At 36.2% G+C, this 20,775-nt stretch overlaps 1 long non-coding RNA gene across 2 annotated transcripts in view; it reads right to left on the bottom strand.

The window, feature by feature from the left end:
* Nucleotides 1-11,967, bottom strand: part of LOC143682826 (uncharacterized) — a 416,713-nt gene extending 404,746 nt beyond the window's left edge. For both annotated transcript variants that reach the window (XR_013175303.1, XR_013175302.1), the window contains exon 1: nt 11,783-11,967. This is a non-coding gene — a long non-coding RNA (uncharacterized LOC143682826). The remainder of the gene's footprint in view (nt 1-11,782) is intronic.
* Between the last annotated feature and the right edge of the window lie 8,808 nt (nt 11,968-20,775).

The raw sequence follows: 20,775 nt of genomic DNA, 5'->3' as shown, positions 1-20,775 counted from the left end.
AGATGAATGGATCTTGGAGCTATCTGAGAACACTTGGGTTAGATTAGGCTGCCTCAAAGAGCCCCTGTGAAATCTTTCATATAGTATTCTCGACACTTCAGGAAGAAAGTGACTTTTTGTCAACTTACGATGTATAATCCATAAGAAAGTTGTGATTACAGCATGAACCTGGACATGAGATACAGAATTGCATTGAAGAGTAAAGAAGTTTCAATTAGAATGGCTTTCAGGAACGGTCTGGACCTGGGGTTGGCAAACTATGGTGCATGCGAGGGCTACCTGTTTTGTCAGTACATTTTTATTGGAACATGGCTATGCCCATTCATTCACACATTGCCCAAGCTTCCTTTCACATCAGAATGGCAGAGGTGAATAGTTGGAACAGAGTCTGCATACTCTGAAAGCCTAAAATACATAGAATATATACTATCCTATCCTCCCAGAAAAAGTGTGCCAAACCTTGGTCTAGACTAGAAATTGCTGACTGAAGCAGGACAGAACAGACTTTTCATGTGGGCCTAGAGAACAGGAAGTCTATGAGTAGTTTGTGCTGAAACAATTAGCGAGTGGGGTTCTTACCAGGGACCTCTGGTTTTGATCATCACCTGGAGCAGCAAGCTGCAGCTTTCTTCATTGGCTGAACCTACTCGGCTGTAGCATTGGCTTGTGGTGCCCACACTGGAGACTCAGGCAATCACCGATCCCTGGTACAATGTGGCCCAGAGGCCGCTTGATCGGTTGGCCGTGTCTGAGAACACTAGTTATGCTCAAGGTAAGTAAGTCTTAAGGTAGGAAAAAAAGTTTTTCATGATAAGAAGTTTGGGATGTGTGAAATGCTTATTTAAAGATAGTTTTTAAAGTTTCTTTATGCCAAAATTTTCAAATCTTTAGAAGTTAAAATGCCTTGTAAATCTCCAAAAGAAAAGAGGAGTCAGCATGTAATGCATTCAAACTTTTTTGAGCACAACTCTCCCATATTGCTTTTCAGGGTATTCACAAGACTTGAATTTTTTTAGATATTTGAGAATACAAAGTGAAAAAATGACCTGTTAAATTGATGCTTGTCACAGGACCTTTGCATATATTATTTCTCTTTGGAACATGCCCCCCCCCCGCCCCTCTCTCTCTCTTTCTCTCTCTCTCTCTCTCTCACACACACACACACACACACACACACACACATGCACACAATCCCTTGGCTAGTTAATTCCAAGTAATTATCCAGTTCACAGCTCACACTCAACCCTTCCATGACCAACCCCAAATAATGTCAGGTCCCCCATTTTGCATTTTCATCACATCTGTCATTCACAGACTTATCACAGGTAATTTTCAAATTTCATTTGGTGATGATTTCATTAATGACTGTCCTTCTCAACACATTCTAAACTCCTTGGCATTCACCAGTATATTTCTATTACCCCAGCACAGTTCTTGATAGCACATTATATTCATATACTAATACATAATTTGAATTCTATCATTAAATTATATTATATATAGAAATATAAATTTAAATTTTAAAAGATGAAAATTTCCTATAGATGAAGGCTCTTATATTTTTTCCTGCATCCTAATTAATATATCTCTCAAAACTTTTGTGATATAAGCTCTACTTACAATAAATACTATATCGTTACTTGATGATTACAGCAGCTTCACGCATCAAATCTTCCAAACAACAATGTCCAGAGGCAAAAAAAAATAAAAATTGGAGATGTTTTCTGGTCTATCTACTTTTTTTTTGTATGCTATATGGTAGGGTGATATTTCACTATTTTTCCATGTGAGTGTCCCATTATGGCAGCACCATTTGTTGAATTTCTGTTTGTTTGTTTTTGCTTAATTTGTTTGTGTCTGGGGGGAAGTACATAGGCCAGGAATCGAACCCGGGTCTCCGGCATGGCAGGCAAGAATTCTATCACTGAACTATCTGTGCACCTTGTGGCCTATCTACTTTTGAGATGAGAAAACTCTTCCCAGGAGCATCCAGAAAACTTCTCCTCATTTTCACTGGCCAAAATCACCTGTCCAGGCCAAGAGCAATCATTCTCAAGGGGGGGTAGAAATATAATAAAATACCAAGACTCTTCCTATGGCTGGGGAGGGCCCCTTTTCTGGACACAAGAAAGCAAAAGATGGGCACATGAACAAATTTGGACTCTGCTACACTGGTAAGAAGAAGCAGGAGAGTGGTTGTGAGGAAAGGAGGCATTAAGATAGACAAATAAAGGTGTCTGCCACAGCCCATTATGAGGAGTCCAACAGAGAAGTGAAGGGTAAAAAGTAAAGAGAAGTGAAGGTACAGGAGGGACAATGGGTGAATGAAGGTGTCAGTTAACAGAAGGGATGGAATGAGGATGGGGGGAGCCAGGACACAGGTGAGAGATCAGTGTTGGACTTGAGGAACTCAGCCCACTGAGAAGGCAAGAGGTTAGGTAGCGGAGTGGGGAAGTGGAGGAAAATATTAGCTATAGGTAACTGTTAGGAGTTCTGATGGTGCTGTTGCAGGTCTAATAAGTCAGGAAATGTAACAGTGATAAAAAACAGCACTAGCCACAAGTTGGCAGAGTTAGGTGGAAACACTGAAAAAGAGGCACCCCTGAGACAATCCTAACCCCTAAACAACTATTAGGGAACAGCTAATTAGTTCTAGATATATTTGAAAGGTTTGACTAAGTTAAATAGAATTGTGGAAATATGAGATGAAGGAAGCATCTTTTGTGTCAACCTAGCCTTAAAATTTTTATAGGCACACATCTACTTGAATCATGGCAAGATAAAAAGTGAGCATGCTTATTAAGCAATATATGTGGACAAAAATAAACTTCACATAGACTTTGGCATAGTGTATGTCCTCAATAGATGTCAATACCTAATTTACATCCTACTTCTATATCAAGGCCATTAAAAATCCCAATTATATCCAACCCAATTTATGTGATTCCCTCAGCTTTGCTTGGTCCCATCTGCCTCCTAGATACTTAGTGGCTTCCTTAAGGACAATCCCAGCAAGTTGCTATAGTTTCCCCATGGTAAAGACCAAGGTCAGGCATGGCTTTTCTATGGCACCCTTTAAGCTAGTGGAAGAGGGAAACATTCTAGAGCCTTGGCACTCCACCAAGCACAATTCTGCAGGGCACAGGACCAGGCTGCCCCAAAGATGGCTAAGCAGCTGGGCAGACAACCAGAAGTTAGAGGGTTAACAAATATCCACAGTTCCTCTGAAGGGCTCCATAGTGGGACCTGATCTGTGATTGCTCAGATCACTAGACAATGCAGTTATTTGGTTAAAACTGGACCAATGCGAGCAGGAGAATAGAAGGAGCTAATAGAGAAATTCCTCTCTCTTTTTATGCTCACTGGCTCTTCCCAGACACAGTGGTTCTCTACGCCCTATCTTGAGATGGCCCTGGGCCAAGGAACTGGCTGTTGCTATCTGTGAAGCCTTGGCCATCTTGCTAATAAAGGACATTATACGTGCCTGCCTGCCTTCCCTATTGCACTTCTCTTTCTCCTCCTTCTTGCTGCTCTGAGATTGCATACCACTTCTCCTACTCCCATGAACTGATAACAGTAAGGAAAAATCCACCTCAGTCTGTTTTACTCGAGTGGAATCTCAGCAAATAGCTGGATTGTTGACCCATTCAGCATGCATATTGAGAGTATGAAACAAGAAAGCTGCACGCTAATACTTAAATGCACTAGTTTATGAAAACTGCTCAGTCAACCTAAGCCTAAAAATCCAAACTGTAAGGGAATTATATATTTCAATCAATTTCAAATCATACTACAGATAAAAAACACAAAGTACAGTGTCCGGCACTGAGTAAATATTCATTCAGTGGTTTGTTCATTGATTTCCACCCTCCTTTAGAGACAACAAGGGACAACACAGAAGGAAATCAAACATCTGTCCAACTTTATTGTGAGTGTGTGCACAGTCAGGGACAAACTAAAATCTTTGATGAACTACATGTAATAATTTCATGCTCAGTAGTAGATAGCATGGAGAGATTGGGTGAAGCGGTTGGAATATGACCCAACTGGCAGAAATTCAATCATCAAAGGAGTCTAATAAAAGCATTTGAATGAGAAACAGCACAGGCTACCAGAGAACAGCAATGAACCAGGCCACAGGTGGCAGCTGTCAGGTAAAAATGCAGGTGTGCCAAGGATGAGGCGCTGTCACATCATCTCAATGCAGTTCTATGGCTGTATTGTGAGTATATACTTGAGAATGTCACATTGGCCATGCTGAACTTAATCCTATCACATACAGAATTAAATCTTCAGTATTGCAATAAGTATCTGTAGATCACCCTCTCGTCGTAATAGGAAGCTGAGATGTATGACCAATTCCAATTTACTCTAAAGTTTCCAGAATGCAAATAAATCACATATAATTCCTAATACATTGGAATGGGCAACCACCAACTGGATCCCTCAATAATACTTTAACCACAATATGAAAACACTGATTAGTCAAATTCTAAACCTTTATAACACTTCCAAAACTTCATAAATAATTTTATCCATAACAATACCTTTGCTATTTAGAAATAAAAGTTCCAACATATTTAATTGCTGATATTATTTTTTTAAATGTATATATATATTTTATTTCAAACATACACTTCCTGTAATAATTTAATGTTATAGCTCCCTAAATAATAACCCTATAAACTGTATTTATTTATTCACAGAGAAATAAGTTATCTTATATGTATAAATGTTTATGTCTCAAGGCATACAACACCAGATGTCAAACTAATATTTTGAAGCTTTGTCAACTATTATTACCACTTTAATATATTCTGAACAGAGAAGGGAAATACTGCCCATTTTTTAATATGTTTATTTTATTTATTTTTATGCCAATAAGTAGTATTAATTTAGCATCTCTTACCTTTGAATTGTTCTAATGAATGATCTAGTCAAGGCCCATAACCTCATACCATCACGTATTTCATTCAACTCTCAAATCTGCACAATTAACCTGGGAAGTAAGAAGACTAGCTGCTATTATTATTATTACCAACTTTTTAGTGAGCACTTACTATTGGTTATTAAGTGTATTATTCACATTAAACCATTAATCCTCAAAATAACTCTCTGACCTTTCACAGATGATACAATTATCCTATAGACCTAAGAAGTGGCATCTCAGACTACAAGCCCCTGATCTCATGCATGGCCTATTTTATAGAGAAAAGACTTAGAGCTCAGAAAGAGTATTGTTTTATTGAAAGTCACAATTTGAAAAAATCTGGAATCAAACCCAAGTCTTATAGGTCCAGAACGCAATATTTGATTGATAAAAAGTTATATTTTAAAACCAAAATATACCCAGTAGTAAAGAAGATTAAAAAGCACTGCAATGATAAATGCAAGGTAAGCAATTAAAATTTTTAACTCACAGTTGAAGGAACAGATGAACTGTTCCTTTGTATATAACAGTTGTTATACCAACTGTTCCTTGGTATAACCTTTGTACATAAACTTCATTATTGAAAAGCTGATTCATGGTATAAAACTTTGGAATGAAGGAAATAAATTCAAATACAGTCCTTTCAATGCCTTACTTTTCAGTTTCAGGAAAATAGGCTGTGCAATCAAGGAAGGGGGTAAAATGGATGCTGTGTACAAGCATCTAGTTTATTTAACTAGTCCTATTTTCTTATTTTATTATTTCAGCCATAGTCCATTCATACTGTTAAAGTAAAAACTGTAGCACAATTTGGCTAGATCTTAGAGAGTTTTATTGAATCCATTCATGAATTGGGGAGATTCCAATCACCATGGGATAGAGAGGAATTCTGCAGAACAAAAAGAGCAACAGACTTTTATAGAGAGAAAGAAAGGAAGCACATTGAGAAGAAATTTTCATTGGTTAATGCAGACTACATTTCCTAATATGGTTAATGCAGGCAGTTGCTTAGCAATGAGGAAGTTAGCTACATAAGGATAAGAAGTTGGTGATAGCTGATAGGCTGATTTAAATTCTGTTTTCTGGGTGAGCCAACGTTTATAATAGAAACTTAAGTTTTGGTTTTGCTGACACAGGGCTTAGCACAGGCACCCCTTGTTGGGCCTACTAGATTTTGTTTATCAATACTATTGTCAAGGTCATGAACAATTTCTTCTAATAATGTATTCATTCAGATATTTTTGAGACAAGAGATCATAATTCTCATAAATCTAAAAAATTAGAAGATTATTATCACTTTCTTTCTTTGCTTTTATTTCTAAAAGTTTAAAGAGCTCCCAGTCAGTTGGAAGAAGATGGAAACCATCTGCTTTAAATTTTATGCCATCTTAAAGAGATTCAGAGAAAATGCTATGATTCAAAACCTTCCTTTGAAGTAGAAAAAACCTCAAGAAGATTGGTTTTTGTCTTTTATTAGTGATCTTGCTTAGAAGTCGCTTATGTCTAATATGCTTTTCCATTTGAGTCCGTATCGCATAAGGTTGAGAACTGTGTCTTGTACAAACCCTCTTGCACAGGCTTCATCAGATGCTGTTATTACTTTTGGAAAAAGTAACTTACATAAACAAAAATGAAACTGAAGATAATGCCAAAAGTAGGATTCTTTTTAAATTATTGGGGAATAACTACCTCCTGATGTACCAAGCATATTGATGAGCTGCTTCTTTGGGTATCCACTGGTGTTCATGAAGAATTGGTATAGGTATTCCATTTAATCTGCTACCCACTTAAAGTTTGATGTCATATTCATTCAAATGTTTCCAAATGCCTAAAGCATTGAAGTAAGTGTTCTGAACAAGTTTACATTCTAATTATCTTACTATTTCAAGCTGTCCCCCATACCTCCTGCTGGGGAAGTCACAGATACTTCTGATAGCCATCTCTACCCACTTTCCTTTTCTGTTGTGTGCAGATGTTTCAATGTGTTTCCATTCCACAGTCCATGGGAGGTGTTAAGTATAAGAGAGTGGCCTGACCTTACCTTAAACTCAAAACCTGGAGCAAGCATTTCCAGCTCCATGTCAGGGCAGGTACTCTCAGTGGGACCCTCTCCCTGGGTTGTATAAATACCCTGCCCTTAGGCTGCATAGATTTGTTTCTCCTCTCCAACACAAAGTGGGGCATGTGGAACTACCATACACCAACCCTAACCAAGCATTTAGCCTCCCTAGGAGACCAGCTATGTTGGACTCTCTCCCCAGGTCTTTTGGACCCTTTGCGCTTTGTGAGTCAAAAGTGATCATTTACAGAAACTTTCTGTTGTACCTGAGTCTGTGTTCCCACAATGCACCATACAGCAACTCACTCCACATCTCTTCTCATAGCATATCCTTAGCATAACTTCCAGACTCCTGAATGCAACATATTTGGCCCTTTGTGATCTGACCCCTGCCTCCCTGCCCAGCCTCATCCTTCACCACCCTCATTTTCTCGGCTATTTCCTTTCTCCAAGCAAAAGTTATAGCTGCTATTGGCAGGTAAAGAAATATCACCTCTACCACCCCTGTGCCAATTTTTATATACTTCCATTATCTGTCCCCACATTTCTTCCTTGGCCAACAAGCACTTTCTTGGCCAACAAGGCTTAGTTGCCTCCTGTGTGCCTTCATAGTACTCTTTCTGAATCTACATAGCATCACATCTATAAGCTAGTATATTGTGTTCTAATTATTATGTGCTAGCCAATGTGCTGAACAATGTACATATATATATAATCTTCAGGAAAACCCTAGGAAGTTGGTACTATTTTTATCTTCAAGTTTCAGACTTAATTTTAATTACATTTCCCATGATCTCATAGGTATTTAGTGTCAGATACAGGGTTGAAGCCCAGGTCTGATTGAGTTCAGTTCCCATGCTCTTTCAAAATATGTTACTTCTAAATGTGATAATGTATTGTAATGCTGATTACAAATTCACTGCCCTTATTTTGAACATGATAATTCATTCATTAGAACACTATGGAGAAAACTTTTCAAACACCTTCCCAAAGAAAAGATATCCCATATCAAAAGAATTACCTCAATCTACCAAAAAAAAAAATGTTTTAAATAAACCATGATGGTTTCTTTCTTTCTTCTAAGAGATCAGTAACATTGTGATTAATAACAAAGAATAGGATTCTGCCAAATATCATTATCAAAGTTTACCAACCATGGTTTCTACAACTCACCTACCCCTCTTCCTAAAATCTTTTATCTTCTACTTTGCTTGTTTTCTTTCTTCCCTCTCCCCCTATGTATCTCCTTCCATACTTCATTCATTATTTCCTTCCTTCCTTATTTTTGCTTTCTTTCTATTTTGTTTAACCTGGGTTATTTACCTTTCTGACTTTACCTTTACCTTTCTGAACTGACTCTTTCATGATTCCTAAGAGGTTAATCATTATGTTTCATTATATAATGTGATTCTATCATTAACTGCTTTCAGTGTCCTCAGACGAAATATACTATCTGATTTAAAGGTATTAAGTCATATATTACAGCTGAATATGTTCGTGCATCTTTGTCCCCAATCTTAAGTTTGATTTTCTTTCTTTGTGTCACTTTCCTTTCCATTTTCATACCACTTTCCTTGATGTAGAAGATAGCAATAGGAGTTGAGTCATCCAGCTGTTTTCTCTCAGTTGGTAGCACTTGTCCAGCCATTTCTCAGAATAAACCAAACTCTTTTTTGTTCATGAGCTTCCCCAAATGCAAATTAAAAATAAAACATTTTGGTTGTGATACTATTTGGTAAGCTATGCCTCAATCTTTTTTTTAAATTTCTGATACTATTGTTTTAGTTCTAAACCACATAACTTATTCAGAGAAATTAATCCACTCAAAGGACCCAATACATCTCACTTATTATGTTAGAAACACAGGAAAGGTCATTTTATTTTCTGGCTATCAGGTCCAGAAGTACAGATTAATGTTTAAGCCTTTCCTTAGCTATGCAGACAATGTCTTAGAAGCACCAAAGGCAAAATGTCTACAGGATCACTGTATTACTGTTTATAATGCTTTAGGTTTGATTCTTGGATTCCCATTTCACTCCAGAATTTATTTACTAACATAAACATGCACATCTCAAAGACTTCTCTTCAACAGGGAAGAAGGCAGCAAACCAATCTATAGAGTTCCCATTGGCCTTAAAATCAGAACACATCAGGAGTGCCTTGTTAGATGAATTTAGCAGCAGGGAAGCCTGCAGCTCATCAACTATCTGTTCCTCAAAAGTAGGTACTTACTGCAGTCAAGAGGAATTATTTCTGAAGATTTCAGGTCATGGGGATGTTTTTATTACCTTAAAAAAAGCCAGAACATGACAAAAAAAAAACGTTGTATTTGTTTTCATGTATAATATTTCATGTAATTTGAATGTCCTTTGCTGTATTCTCAGATTGTTTTAATTAGCATGTGAAAATCATATATTCAAATAAAATCCAAGGTAATAGTATTCATTATTAATTCACTAAACAAATATTTAAACAATCTACAGTGAACCAGGCATCATGCTAGAAGCATCATAGATATGAGACATGTCTGTCTCTGCCCAAGAGAAAGTGTCAAAACAGTGGTAAACAAAAACAAGTAAATGGGTATTATGAGGATTTTGTATGACAGACTAGAGAAGGGACAGACAGCATTCAGGAGGAGTTACAGCAGAAGGAGTTAGGGGAATAGAAGGAAACCCACTGTAATTGGGTAACTAATATGATCCAAACCCAAATTAAGTACTTCACAAACAGTATAATCTTGAACACTTCCCCTTACATGGACAGGCTCCTTCCCTCACCACTCCATTTTTATATGAGGATAAGGCTTAATAGGATAAGTAATATCAAAACTTGTGAATAACAGACCTGATACTCAAAATCCGTTCAATTGCAAAGGGTTTATGCATTCCCTATATTATGCTGCTTTTCCAGGGAGCATTTGAGCTATGAGTAATGAGTAATAAGAAATTACTCAACAATTTTTTTAAGAGTATATACCTCAAAATAATTTTTGAACCAGAGAATAAAAAAGACTAAGTTCTGGGCAGTGGAACCAACATGATTAAAAGAAAATTACATGATCACCACCAAGGACTGAGGGACTTTGGCAGAGTAGGAAGCTTCAGGAATCAGTTTCTCCACCAGAGCAAATATTAAACAAACAGGCACTGTCTTACTCAACTATTTTCAAACTCCAGAGTCTACTAGAACACTGTGCAACATCCAGAGAAGAGCAGGAAGAGGAGCATGTTAATTTTCAGTAAATACTGGTGAATTTTACTCTGCACAGTGGCTACATTGCCCATCCCAGGTTTCACTGCAGGCAGTGGTGAGGTCCTTAACCCCAGATCCTGATGCGCTTGTGTGTATTGTGATGTAACAAAAAGATCTAGTTGCCCAATATCCTAGGACCCCAAGATTCCCCAAGACCCAGGGATATACAATGAGATTGCTGGTCACTGCTTTTGATGAGCTATTACATATCGCTGGCAGCCTGGCTATGAGGGCAACCATTTTTCCAACCTACCTCAGATGTAATCAGCAGAGAAGTCTTAAATGCAGTACACTTCCTCAGAACTATGGAAAACAGTTAAAAGCCTGCATTTACTGGGCAAGAACCAAATTCAGAAAAGACAGCCTTTAAGAGTCATAGGAGAAGCTCCTGGAAGCCTTACTGACCCCCACCCCCCGACCTCACTAGGCAGCATGGAGCCAGTTGCTTTTTCCTTTGTGCATCTCTGGCCTTGTTCTGGCTGGAAAAGACTGAACCAGGAAACTCCACTCAGGCTTGTGACCCCTCACCAGAAGTTGTTCTCTAGGCAAAAGCAGTTTGGGACAGCTAAAGCAGTATCATATTTACCTACTTTAAGTCCTGTGGTGGAGCACCCTGGAGAGAGAGAAGGTCTATTTCCTAAGGAGTACATGGGACATTCAAACTCCTCTTAACAGGGGAATGCCTAATGCCACTAGCAAGTACAACCCTGGACAAGACACGGGCTCAGAAAATACAGAGAGGACCCTGTATTGTGCATTTGCCTGGGGCTGACCTTCTTGATAGGGGGGCTGAACTCTGCAAAGCCAATCTGCAAAGACTGGGAAAGGTGTTTTTAAATTGATTTGTTTGGTTTTGAGTTTCTTCTGCTCAAGAACATCTCAATACAAACTCAAGAAATAGAAGCTCAGCGGCTAATTTACAGAATTAACATTTAAAAAAATTAAATTGTAAATTGAAACAAATGATTACAAGTCAAACAAAGAAATAGTATATGAAGAGCCATTCAAAGGAAGTATATAAAAATCCAGAAAAAAATCAATAAGAAGACTAGTCTATGGGCATAGAAGGATCAGACTTTCAAAAAATTATCTTCAATATGCTTGAGGAAATAAAGGAAAATACAGAAAACAACAAAATGGTATCAGAAAAATAATGAATAAACAAGATGAAAATCTCAAGAAAGAGATACACTGGAGTTGAAGAACACAATAACTGAAGTAAAAAAATTCCACAAAGGCTTCAACAACAGGTTGGAGTTAGCAACAGAAAGAATCAGTGAATCCAAAGACAAGACAATTGAAACAAATCAAGCTAAGGAACAAAGAGATAAAAGAATTAGAAAAAGTGAAAATAGCCTGAGATTTGTAGGGCATTGTTTTAGTTTGAAAGCTGTCAGAATGTGATATACCAGAATCAGAATGGTTTTTTAAAAAGGGAATTTATGAAGTTGCTAGTTTATAGTTGTAAAGCCATGAAAATGTCCAAATTAAAGCAAGGCTATAAAACTGTCCAATCTAAGGCATACAGGGAAAGATACCTTAGTTCAAGAAGGCTGATGACATTCAGGGTTTTTCTCTCTCAGCTGGAAAGGAACATGGGGAGATCTGCTAGCTTTCTCCTCAGTGGCCTCCCTGGGGTTCTGTCTGTTCTGTCGGCTCTGTCATCTGATAGTTTTCATGGCTCTCGTTGCTCAGAGCTTTTTCCAAAAATGGTTCCCTCTTAAAGGGCTCGAGTAAGCAACCCCACCTTGAATGGGTGGAGACACATCTCCATGGAAACCATCTAATCAAAAGTTACCACACACAATTGGGTGGGTCACATCTCTGTGGAAGCATCAAAAAGACACCACCCAGCAACACTGAATGAGGATTAAAGGGCCTGGATTTTCTGGAGTACACAATAGATTCAAACCAGCACAGGCACCAACAAATGTTCCAACATACACACTTTGAGATTCCCAGAGGAGAAGAAAGGGAAAGGCGCAGAAAGAATATTAGGATAAATAATGGCATACTTCCAAAACTTAGGAAAAGACATGAATATATACATCCAAGAAGCCAAAAAAAAAAATGACAAACAGGATAAACTTGAAGGGAAATATGACCTAACACATAGTAGTAAAGCTGTCAGATGCAAAGAACAAGAAGAGAGTTCTGAACGCTAAAGAGAAAAGCAAATTGTTATGTACAATGGGGTTCCAATTATACTCAGTGTCAATATTTCATCAGAAGCCATGAAGGCAAGAATGTAGTGTGTTGAATACTTAAAGGGCTGAAAGAAAACAATAACCAACCACAAATTTATATCCGGTAAAACTTTCCTCCAAAAATAAGGAAGAGATTAAGAAATGCCCAGATTTCTCAAGGAGTTCATTAAAATGGAGTTCATCAAACTGAAAGGTAAGGAAGCTATAAAGTGTATCAAAGCAGCATAAAGAAATAAAGGTCTCCTGTGAGGTAACCACAAGGGATTTTAAATGCTATTACAATTGTATTTTTTGGTATGTAACAACACTCCTTACTTCTTGGAGATGGCAAAATGTAAATACATAAAAAAAATCATGCAACTCCATGGTTTTGGACATAAAATGTTTGAATATATACTTTGAAACACATATCAAATAAGGTGGGATATAGAGGGGACATAAGAACAGTACATGTGCATGCTATTGAAGTTAAGTTGAATCAAATCAAATATGATTATTATATATTTAGGATGCTAAATGTTAACCCATGGTAAACACAAAAATAATATATGAAAAATATTTCCAGAAAGAAATAAGAAGGAACTCAATATGGTACAATATACTAAATTAAATAAATATGAAGATAGGCATTAAAAGAAGAATAGAGGGTCAAAAAAGTATAGTATTCACAAAGACAAAAAAGCAAAATGGCCAAAGAAAGACCTGTACTAGTAGTTACTTTAAATGTAAATGGATTAAATTTTCCAGTCAAAAGGCAGAGATTGGTAGGATGGATTTAAAAAATGCATAAATCAACCATAGGCTGTTTACAAGAGAGTCACCTTAAATTGAAAGACATAAAAAGTTGAAAGGAAAAGATGGGAAAAAAATATTTTATGCAAGTAGTAACCAAAAGAGAGCTGGGGTAGCTATACTAATATCAAATAGACAAAAACTTTTATGAGGGTCAAAGAAGGTCATTATATATTGATAAAGGGATCAATTCAATAAGAAGACATAACAGTTATAAATACATATTTGCACCTAACAGCCAAGCCCCAAAATATAAGATGCAAATATCAACAGATTGGTAGGGAGAAACCTGGTATTATATGAATAGTTGGAGGTTTTAATACACCACTTTCAATAATGGAGATAACATCTAGATAGAAGATAGAGAACATCGATAAGAAAATACAAAAATTGATGATATTCTAAAGCAAATATACTTAAACATATATAGAACACTTCACCTAAAAGCAGCAGAATATGCATTCTTTTCTAGTATATTGATAGTTCTCCAGGGTGGATAATTTATTAAGGCCACAAAACAACTCTCAACAAATCCAAAAATATTTAAATCATACAATGTATCTTCTCTGATCACAATTAAATGACGCTAGAAAATAGTAACAGAGGGGGAAGTGGAAGTGAATATATATATACAACAATTCATATATATATATACATATATATACAACATATGTATTTGAATATATATTCATGTATATATATATATGAAATATATATATTTCTATATATATATAGAAATTAAAGGACAAACTCTTGTTGGAAATCAATAGCAGGTAAAGGGTGGGAAAATTCACAAATATATGGAGCGTAAACAACATACTATTAAACAACCAGTGGGCCAAGGATGAAGTCATAAGAGAAATCAGTAAATATCTCAAGGCAAATGAAAATAAAAGCACAACATATCAAAACTTATGTGATGCAAAAAAAAAAAACTTATGGGATGCAGCAAAGGCAGTGCTGACAGGGAACTGCATTGCCACATATGTTTATATTAAAAAAGAAGAGCAGAAATCGATGAATTAACTGATCATCTGAAGAAACTAAAGAAAAGACAGCAAACTAACCCTAAAGCAAACAGAAGGAAAGAAATAACAAAGATTAGCGCAAAAATAAATGAAATTAAAACCATGAAAACAATAGAGAGACTCAACAAAACCAGAAGTTGGTTCTGTGATAGAATCAATGGACCCTTAGCTAGGCTGACAAAAAAAAAAAAAAAAAGATGCAAATAAATAAAATCAGAAATGAGAGAGGGAGCATAACTACTAACCCTGCAGAAATAAAGGAGATAATGAGAGGACAGTTTGAGGAAATATATGCTGATAAACTAGACAACATAGACAAAATGGACAACTTTCTAGAAAAGCATGAACAACCAACATTTACTTGAGAAGAACTAGATTACCTCAGCAACCCAATCAAAAGTAAAGAGATTGAATCAGTCATTAAAAAGCTCCCCCAAAAGAAAATCCCAGGACCAGATGGCTTCATATATGAATTCTACTAAGTATTCAAGAAAGAATTAGTACTTATCTTGCTCAAACTCTTCAAAAAATTGAAGAGAAGGGAAAGCTACTAACTTATTCTATGAAGCCAATATCACCCTAATACCAAAGCCAGACAAAGATACTACAAGAAAATACACTGACAGACAAGTCTCTTTAGTGAATATAGATGTAAAATCCCCATCAAAATACTCACAAATGGAATCCAGCAGCACATTAAAAGAATTATACATAATGACCAAGTGATATTTACTCCAGGTATGCAAGGCTGGTTCAATGTAAGAAAATCAATTAATGTAGTATACCACATCAATTAATCAAAGTGGAAAAACTACATGATCACCTCAATTGATGCAGAAAAGGCACTTGACAAAATTCTACATACTTCCTGGGTGAAAACACTTCAAAGGATTGTAATAGAACGGAAATTCCTCAACATGATTAAGGGAATATATGAAATATGCACAACTAACATCATCCTCAGTGAGGAAAGACTGAAAGCTTTCCTTCTAAGATCAGGAGCCAAACAAGGCCTACTGTCACCATTGTTATTCAACATTGTGATGGAAGTTCTAGCTAGAACAGTTAGGCAAGGGAAAGAAATAAAAGAGATCAATATTTGAAAGAAAGAAGTAAAACTTTCATGGTTAGCGGATAACATGACACTATATATGGAAAATCCTAAAAAATATATAGCAAAGTTACTAGAACTAATAAATGAATACAGCAAAGTGCCAGGGTACAAAAGCAGCATGTAAAAATCAGTAGAGTTTCTATCCACTAGCAATGAGCAATCTGTGGAAGAAATCAAGAAAAAAATTCAATTTACAATAGCAACCAAAAGAATAAAATATTTAGGAATGAATATAACTGAGGCCACAAAAGACGTGTACACAGAAAACTACAGGAAACTAAAACCATTCCTCTTAACCCTAAAGAACAACCTAGAGCTCTACTTGAGGGTCAATAAACATTTCACACACTAAGATTACTTTCCAGAAACCTACAGCATCCAGATGGCTAATAGGCCAGATAAATCCTGAAACCCCAGAGGGGCCAGTCTCTCCAGAACTAGTTCCATCCCCCATCCCACATTGCTCATACCCATTTCCAACATGAAAAAATTAGAATGGGCATAGGCCAATTACCCCTAAAGATTGGGAGAATGATCAAAGGAGAGGGAGGAATAATAATAGAAAAGATAAGATTTAGCAAATGAGGATGACTGCTGAATCATTGTACTGATATGTCTTTTAGTTTCTACTATTTTAGGGCAGCTAGAAGGAAAACTTGAAATTGTAACCCATACTAAACTCTAAAATCTATTCTATAACTACTTGTTATAATTTACTCTAAAATTTACTGCTTTTTGGCATATATGTTATATTATAAAATAAAAAATGTTAAAAAAGAAAGAAAACAACAAGAAATTGCTTAGAGAAATCAAAGAAGACCTAAGTAAATGGAAGGACATACAGTGTTTATGGATTGGAAGACCAGAAATAGTAAGATGTCAATTCTACCTGAATTGATTTATAGAGTTAATGCAATACCAATTAAAATCCCAATAACTTACTTTGCAGGAAAAGGAAAACAACCATATTATTTGGAAGGGTGGGGTGCCTTGCATAGCTAAAAATATCTTGACAAATACAAATGAAGTGGAAGCTCTCACACTACCTGACCCTAAAGCATATTACAAAACTACAGTGGTCAAAACAGCATGGTACTGGTGGAAAGATAGATATACTGACCATGGGAATGAATTGATTATTCAGAAATAGAACCTCTCACCTATAGACCATTGATATTTGATAAGGCAGCTGTGGTAGTTAGGTTCAGGTGTCAACTTGGCCAGGTGAAGGTTCCTATTTCTATTGCTGTGGACATGAGCCAATGGCACATGAACCTCATTTGTTGCTGATTACATCCACAGTCAGCTAAGAGGCGTGCCTGCTGCAATGAATGATGTTTGATTTAATTGGCTAGATGCTTAAGTGAGAGAGCTTAACGTAGCACTGCCCAAACAGCTCAGCCTACCTCATCTCAGCACTGGCAGCTCAGCCCAGGCCTTTGAAGATGCAGGAAGGAAATCACCCCAGGGAAAGTTGTTGGAACCCAAAGGCCTGGAAAGAAGGTCATCAGAGATCGCCCTGTGCCTTCTCATGTAAGAAAGAACCTCAGTTGAAAGTCAGCTGCCATTCCTCTGAAGAACTATACATTTTTAACTAAATAAATCCCCTTTCATTAAAAGCCAATCCATGTCTGGTGTGTTGCATTCCAGCAGCTAGCAAACTAGAACAGCAGCCATTCCAACTCAACTGGGACAGAGCAGCCTCTTCAACAAACAGATATGGAGAACTAGACATCCGTATCCAAAAGGAACGGGGATCCCTATCACATGCCTTATACAGAAATTAACTCAAAATAGATCAAAGACCTAAGCATTAGAACTAAGGACATAAAAGAAGAAAATATAGGGAAATATCTTAAAGATCTTGTGAAGGAGGTGCTTTCCTAGACCTTACATCCAAAGTGTAAGCAATGAAAGAAGAAATAGATAAAGGAGATTTCCTCAAAACTGAACACTTTTGTACATCTAAGGACTTTGTCAGAAAAATATAAAGGCACCCTATGCAATGGGAGGCAACATTTGGAAACCACATATAAGACAAGGATTTAATATCCAGAAAATATAAAGAGCCTGCAATTCAACAACAAAAAGACAAATCACTCAATTTACAAATGGGTAAAAATCATGGGCAGACACTCTGAAGAATAAATTCAAATGGCAATGGCTCAGAAAAATATGAAAAAATGCTCAGCCTCACTGGCTAATAGGGAAATGCAAATCAAAACCACAATGAGATACTATAAAAAAAAAACAAAACAGAAAATTACAAGTGCTAGAGAGGATGTGAAGAAAAAGTACACTTATTGAATATACAATGGCACAACCACCCTGGAAGGCAGTTTTGTGTTTCCTCAAGAAGGTAAATATAAAATTGCCAGATGATCCCATTAATAGGTATATATTCAGAGCAACTGAAGGCAGGAACATGAATGGACATAGGTATACAGATTATTATAGTGGCATTATTCACAATTGCAAAAGATCAAACAACTCAAATGTCCATCAATGGATGAGTGGATAAACAAATTGTGGCATGTACATACAATGGTATATACATATGTAGTGATAAGACAGAATAAAGTCATGAAGCATGCAACAATGCCACAATGTGGATGAACCTTGAGGACATTAAGATGATTGAAATTAGCCAGAAACAAAAGGACAAATGCTGTATGGTCTCACTAATATGAACTAACATTAAGAATGAACTTTGATAGTTAAATTTGAGAACATACATTATCAGGAGATAGATGGTAGAGTTGAGAACACAGGTTATCAGGAGATAGGAAAAGGGCAGAGATTGGACATTTGATGCTGAAAGAGTACAGAATGATCAACAGGATTGATTCTAAAGGTGCAAAATTGGACAGTACAGTTCTATCTGATGGTAGCACAATATTGTAAATACACAAACAAATGAATGTGAGTATGGTTGAAAGAGGAAGGCTAGGGCCATGTATGACACCAGAAGAAAAGACAGAAGATAAAAACTGGGACTGTAAACTTAGCAAACCTAGAGTGGTCAATGATGGTGATTAAATGTGCACATATAAGAATATTTCTACATGAGGGAGAACAAATGAATGTCAACCTTGCAAGGTGCTGAAAATGGAATAACATATGGAAAACTTGAAACTGAAGTAAACCAGAGTCTATAGTTAAAAGTAGCATTGTAATATGCTTCTAGCAAATGTGACAAAAGCAATAAACCAAAGTTAAATGTCAATAAGAGGACAATATAAAGGAGGAGTATGGTATTCTTGGTGTTGTCGTTGTTGTATTTCCTTTTTATTTTATTTTTTACTCTTCATTTTTTCCTCTTCCTCCTGCATGTGAAAGAATGGAATTGTCCTCATATAGAGTGTGGTGGTGAATGCATAACTGTGATTATGCTGAGAACCATTGACTGTTTACTTAGGATGGAATTAAGGTAAGTGAAAAAACTATTTAAAAGATAAACAGAAAGAAACAAGTGTTGGAGAAAATGTAGACGGAGCGATGTACCTATTTACTCCTGGTAGGGAAATAGAATGGTGCAGCCCCTCTGGAGGGCAGTGTGGCTGTTCCATAGGATGCTAAGCATAGGGTTGCTATATGATCCTGCAACCTTGTTATTAGAAAAAAAATTGGAGGAACTGAAAGCAGGGACATGAATGGACATATGCACACTGTGTTTATGGTGGCAGGATTTATGATTGGCAATGGAAGAAGGTAGCCTACTGGTGCAGTGACTGTTGAACAGAAGGTGCAGTTTATGCATATAATGGAATATTGAGCAGCTGCAAGAAGGAATGAGGTTGTGAGGCATCCAATTAGCTGAATAAAACCTGTCAGCATGGAATTGAGAAAGCCTTCTTGAACAAAAAGGAGATGAGAAATTAACAAAATAAGTTTCAGTGGCTGAGAGATTTCAAATAGAGTTGAGAGTTCATTCTGGAGGTTATTCTTATGCATTGTATAGATATCCCTCTTTTAGTTTTTAGTGTACTAGAATCACTAGAAGGAAATTCCTGAAAGTATTGAACTGTGTTCTAGTAGCTTTTATTATTGAAGATGATTGTATGACCATATAGTTTTTACAATGTGACCATGCGATTATGAAAACCTTGTGGCTGACACTCCCTTTATACAGTGTAAAGACAGATCAGTAAAAAATAAGGACAAAAAATAAATAGCAGGGAGAGATGAGAGGCATGGGATTTTTGTTGTTATTTTCCACTTTTATTTTTACTCTTATTTTCATTTTTTGGAATAATGGAAATGTTTAAAAATCGATTGTGGTGATGAATGTACAACTATATGATGATACTGTGAACTGTACACTTTGGATGATTGTATGGTCTGTGAATATATCTCAATGCATTGCATTTAAAAAAGAACAAACTTTTAAACAACCAATGGGGCAAAGAAGAAATCATAAAGGAAATTAGGAAATATATTAAGGTGAATGAAAATGAAAAAAAAAGTTATAGGATGCATCAACAGTAGTGTTGACCTAAGTTTATATCACTAAATGCTTACATTAGAGAAGAAATATTCCAATCACAGACTTAACTTGAAACCTGGAGGATATGGAAAACAAAAAGCAAACTAAATCCAAAAGAAACAGATAAAAGGAAATTACAAAGATTAGAGTGGATATAAATGAAATTGAGAAGTAAAAAACAACAGAAAGAAGGAACGTTATGAAAAGTAGGTCCTTTGAAAGGATCGATAAAATTTACAAACCTTTGGCTAGACTGAAAGAAAAATGTAGAGAGGATACAGATAACTAAAATCAGAAATAAAAAGGGGCATTACTGAAATAAAAAGGCGTAAAAAGAAAGTGTTATGAACAAATGTACATCAAAAATTACATAACCTAAATGAAATAGAAGTTCCTAGAAACATACAAACTACCTACACTGACTCAAGAAGAAGGAAAAGATATCAGAATATCAATAACAAATCAAGATTGAATGAGCAATAAAAAACCTCCCAACAAAGAAAGCTGAAGACAGGATGGCTACACTGGGGAATTTTACCAAACATTCCAAAAACAATTAACCCCAATCCTGCTCAAACTCTTCTAAAGAACTGAAACGGAGGGAACACTCCTTATCAACATTACCCTCATACCAAAGTTAGATAAAGATACCAAAGAAAAAAAAACACAGACCAATATCACTTATGATTATAGATGCAAAAATTTTCAACAAAATACTACAAAACAAAATCCAACAACTCATTAAAAGTATTATATACCATGATCAAGTGAAATTTACTCTAGATAAATATAAGAAAATCAATTACTATAATACAGCACATTATTAGAATGAAGAAGGAGGAAAGAACATGATCATCTCAATTGACACAGAAAAGGCATTTCACAATATCCAGCAGACTTTTGA

The sequence above is a fragment of the Tamandua tetradactyla genome, chromosome 5 (genome assembly GCF_023851605.1).
Source record: "Tamandua tetradactyla isolate mTamTet1 chromosome 5, mTamTet1.pri, whole genome shotgun sequence".
NCBI classification, from domain to species: Eukaryota; Metazoa; Chordata; class Mammalia; order Pilosa; family Myrmecophagidae; genus Tamandua; species Tamandua tetradactyla.
The sequence above is the reverse complement of the archived record's forward strand: the minus strand, read 5'-3'. Positions and strand labels throughout refer to the sequence as shown.